At 49.2% G+C, this 4,937-nt stretch overlaps 1 long non-coding RNA gene across 1 annotated transcript; it reads left to right on the top strand.

Annotated features, from left to right (window-relative positions):
- Positions 1-1,586: 1,586 nt before the first annotated feature.
- LOC310751431 lies at positions 1,587-3,669 on the top strand. The gene is made up of 2 exons (XR_014542491.1): positions 1,587-1,760; positions 3,120-3,669. It is a non-coding gene; the product is annotated as an uncharacterized lncRNA (long non-coding RNA).
- Positions 3,670-4,937: the final 1,268 nt, after the last annotated feature.

Genomic DNA, 4,937 nt, shown 5'->3' with positions numbered 1-4,937 from the left:
GATTTTTCCCAGCCACTAATTGTAGATACTTATTAACCCATAAATCTGGCGTTCTTTTAGAAGGAAAAGCCCATTTTGTCCGAAGGAAGCGGCTTCCTCCTTTGACGGGGCTTCTCCTCCACCGCCCCCTCCTTCTTGCACTCTCGTCCAGCTCCTCGGGGCTTTTGCTTCTTCCCTTGCCGGTGCGTTTTGTGTGACAAACGAGGACTCCTGTAATTTATTATTTAGATTGCGGCAGCGCCCCCAAGTGCGCCGACCTGTCATTCAGGCAGAGGCTTTCGCAGCGAAGCTGAGATGAAAGGCCCTTTTCAGGCCTTCTTTGTGTCTTTCAGAAAGACAGGGGTGTCCTCTGGGCGGGGGGGGGGGGGCTCCAGATGAAAGAGCAGAAGCAAAAGGGTTGGTTTCTGTACCCTTTTCATGAAAATTTATCCTGGAACGGGAAGCAAACGTGCAGCCATAGACCAAGCACTTCATCCCTGCGTTGCAAATTGTATTCTAGTTTTGCTTTGTTTTGATATGGAAACCCTCTAAGATGGGTGCCTTTGTGGGTTGTTGGCCACAGGAGTGGAGTCTGGATCTTTTGCACAAGGGTGGGGGGAGGCAGACCCCTGCTCCTCCCACTTTTTAAACAAAGGGGGGCTTGGAGGGGCCTGGGCTTGCTGCAAAGGGCACTGCCCTCAGGATCCCAAAGTCCACCACCAGAGCACAGGTCCCGGGTCTGGGTGTCCCGGGTCTTTTAAATACCTAATGAATGAATTTACTTTATTCGGTCACAGATCAGCATAAGCAAAACATCTAAATAAATAGTGTAACAGTATGAATCTAAGCAAATAATTATTAAATAAATGGGAGCAAGAACCAATTGTAGATTAAAACATATACATAGAATATTTGATTAAGCATAAATAATGGATGAATAAAAAATAATAAGAAGAATTAAAAAAGACCCGTTAAAACAGCTATATGGGGTGGGGCTTCAGTGATACAGATCTAACAATATGGGCCTTCATTTTAGGACTGATTTGTAGCATAGACCATCCTCCAATGAGTAAAATGGCAGCGCAGAATCTGGCAACTGAATATATGATTTCTGGGCTTTCGTCCTGTAGTAATAGGAAGATGTTGTGTTGTTCTGAACGCCCTGGGAATGTATATAGGATGGGCTGGATAAACCTGGCTCAAATGTCTATATAATACTGGCAGTGAAGAAGGGTGTGCTCCATTTTCCTGCTGCCCAGAGCCACATGGTCATTTCCTCTCCTCATATGGTATTTTCCTATAACGGCCTTCCTGAATTGCTGAAGGGAGGGCCTGACAACGGGCCAAGGTGAAAGCCCTTCGCTGTTTTGGTTTTGTCCGCTCCCGGTCTTTATGCCAACATCTCCTTTCCAAACATGCCCTGTCTTTTGTGAGAGATCAGCAGCCAAACCTAACAAATACATATTCTTGCTAGTTGGCATGAGAAGGGACTAATGCCACAGAGCTGTATTGCTGATGGGCTGATACTCAGGCCATAGAAATACAATTGGTAGAGAGGGTTCTTTGTGATGTCATTTCCCCTCCCCTCCTGGAGAGGAAGGAGCATGTAGTACTTCCTGTTCCTCCATCTCTCTCTTCCTTTGGCCAGAGTTGGATGCAAACACACATGTGCTTGCTCCAGCTTTAGGCACATGCCCGAAGCTAGTTATATTGTAAATTTAAGTATTTTGCCTGCATGGATTCTACTGCTGCTATTGCTGTGAAACAATGCAAGATTGTAAGTAAGTCAATTATATTTATAAACTTACTTCCCAAGTTATTGCCTGTAAGAAAGAGGTGCCAGCTTATTTTATAGCTGGAGTTGCTCAAAACAAGGCTTTACAGCCTAATTTATGGAATCATAGAGTCATAGAGTTGGAAGGGACACCAAGGGTCATCTAGCCCAACCGCCTGCAATGCAGGAATCTCAGCTAAAGCATCCAGGACAGGAGGCCATCCAACCTCTGCTTAGAAACCTCCAAATGTCAGGATGCTGTCAGTGGCTCCTGGCTGGTTGGCTGGAAAAGTATAAAGACAAGGAAAAGTTTCTTACAGTTCTTTTTTATTTCAGACCTTACAGAGAGAGCCTCTTGGATAATGGCGCTGTCCCGAGTGACTCTCCACCCCCCTTCTCTCCCACTTCCTCATTGGTCATCGTCTCCTCTGTGCCCTCTGCCTTTGAGCTCTTTGCTCTCCTACTTTTAAGGCTCGCCGGGTTCTGGGAGATGAAGGGTCTGGAAGGCTTTCTAGTGACAATGTGTCAGCCAACTGCTGCTCCGGCTGCCTGCTCCGCCTCTCCCATCATTTCCCAAATTTCCCCTCATCTGCCTCTGAGCTGTGACCTCCCGCAAACCCCTGTTGTAAATCTATACTATCTTCCTCTTCCTCCTCCATCGAAGGGTCAGGCTGGGGAGGTGGTCTCCACCACTCCTCCTCCTCTGTCCAGCCCCTGACATCACCCCCCTTCAGTGTCCTCTTCTGCCCAGTCCCTGACACCAAGGAAAGAGAGTCCACCACCTCCCAAGGGAGACGGTTCCACTGTCGATCAGCTGTTATTGTCAAGAAAGTTTTTCTGAATGTTTAGTTGGAATCTCCTTCCTTGAAACTAGAAGCCATTGGTTCAAGTTTTACCCTCCAGAGCAGGAGAAAACAAGCTTGTTCCCTCTTCCATGTGACAGCCCTTAAGATATTTGAAGATGGCAATCATATCTCCTCTCAGTCTCCTCTTTCCCAGGCTAAACATACCCAGCTCCTTCAAGCACTCCTCATAAGGCTTGCTTTCCAGACCCTTGATCATCTCGGTCACCCTCCTCTGCACATGTTCCAGCTTGTCAAGATCCTTCTTAAATTGTGGTGCCCAGAATTGGACACAGTATCCCAGGTGTGGTCTGACCAAGGCAGAAGAGTGTGGGACTATATCTTCCCTTGAGCTGGACACTAGACTTCCGTGGAAGTATATTCCTATGCTCTTAGTTTTGCTGCTGAGAATGGGATTTTGAAACTCTGTTCAACCCACAAAAGTGGGAGCCTGGAAGGCTAAATTGCAATTAATATATCCTCTCCTACCCATTAAAACCCATCCCACATCTTTCGTGTTGTAGGATTGTTGTTGTGAGAGGGGCCAAGGAGGGCAGGAGTGAGAGTCAAGCAGCACAGCCAGCCAGCAAATTCAGAGCTGAGAGGAGAGTGGAAACCTGAGCCCTGCATGATTTATATCGGGAAACATTTGCTTTGGGGTTTTCTTTTTGCAACTGAAGTTGGAGTGTTAAAATGCCAAACACGTCCACAATTACATACTACGAGGTCCTCTTCTCAAACAGCTGCGAGTGTCTCAGGTTAGGAAGTCCTGGAAGCTCTTGGCCATCTAGAAACACCTGTGCTTCTTTGATGGGCTCTGATAGAGAATGACCCTTCTGCCTGTATGTTCATCCCACTCATAGATTTTTAAATTCCGCTTTAAAGGAAACTCACAGAATACTGAAAACCCCCATCGGGAGCCTCTCTCTCAGACACATGCAAAATAACTGGCAAGCCCAGCCCACCCACAACGGCACGCTATACGGAGGGCCAGCTAATTGGCTGTAATGGGATTAGGAACCTAAAATGCTAATGTTTGAATGAGAATTTAATAAACTCTAATGTGATCGTGAAGAGGAGACCTCGGCTTCGAATTTCCTGGCCTGCCAGTGGGGAATAGGCAGCTGCGATTAGCCAAACAAAATGGGCTCATTATTGTGCCAGGTACTTCGGCAAATTTGTAATCAAAATACTCAGATACAAAGGGGAATCCATTTGCAAAGAGGCACTGGGCCGAAGGAAGCCAAGAGCAGGCTGGGAGTCTTGGGTGAAAAAGCGAAGGGGTTGGGCGGGGGGGGGGAATCGGTGCTGCCTTGATCGGAAGGGGTGAGCGATCGCTGCAGGACCCTCCCCATACCAAGGTGTGAAGGGCCTCTGCTCTGCAAGGATGCTGCCAGGGTCTTTCCATCCTGCAAACACTGAAGAAGAAGGTGGGCTCCTTTCAGGAGGTGATATAGGGAAGAATTTTGGCAGGTCTTGAGCACCTGTTTGGAAAATCAAAATATATGTCATACACTGCAGAGTTAAACTCTGGAACTCCCTCCCACAGGAGGCAGCAAAAGCTTTAAGGAGGGCTATTAAGAGGGCAACTAGCCATGGTGGCTATGCTGAGGGGTGTAGCACTGTCCACAGGTGCCCGGGGTGGGTGGGGGTGTACGCACGCCCCCCAAGCGGGAATGGGGCACGCTCACCCATCCCTCGTTGCTGCTGCTGCTGCTGCTGCTGCCGGGCTCCCTCCATGCTCACCCAGCCCCAGCTGCTGATGGGTGGGCACTCGCGCACCAGGCGGGGGTGGGGTGCAGAGGGTGCTCTTCCCCCCCCGCACCCTCCCCCTGCCAGGTACTGGGGGGCGTCAGCTGGTGGGCAGGAGCGGGGCAGGGCATGGAGGGTGAAGAAGATCCTCTGCACTCACCCAGGGGGCACACACACTGGGCCCATGCGGGGGATGCCTGGTTCACACACACCCCAATCTGCCCCCGGGGCCCCAGCCTCCCTGGCTCCCCCATGCTCTGCCCTGCTCTGCCTCCACAATGGGAGACAGCAAGGCTTCTGAATCCCAGCTGGTGGAAACCACAGGAGGGGTGGGTGCCGCTGCTCTCAAGTCCTGCTCATGGTCTACCTGCGCCCCATTGCCTGATCCAAAGGGCTCTTCTTACATTCAGAGATCATGTAAAGAAAGGCAGAAAAGCAGTCTCCTTCAATCCTTCATAGTCCTGATACTTACAGCAAAATACCAAAACAAAGGGGGGGAAAGGGTTTGCTGACCTTTATAAATGACACCAAGCAAAAAATAACAACAACAAACCTTAAGTATATGCAGTTTCACAACTTTGATGTCCGAC

This window comes from Podarcis filfolensis, assembly GCF_964270895.1.
Source record: "Podarcis filfolensis genome assembly, chromosome: 16".
In the NCBI taxonomy this organism is placed as follows: domain Eukaryota; kingdom Metazoa; phylum Chordata; class Lepidosauria; order Squamata; family Lacertidae; genus Podarcis; species Podarcis filfolensis.
This window is presented reverse-complemented; position numbering and strand designations above follow the sequence as displayed.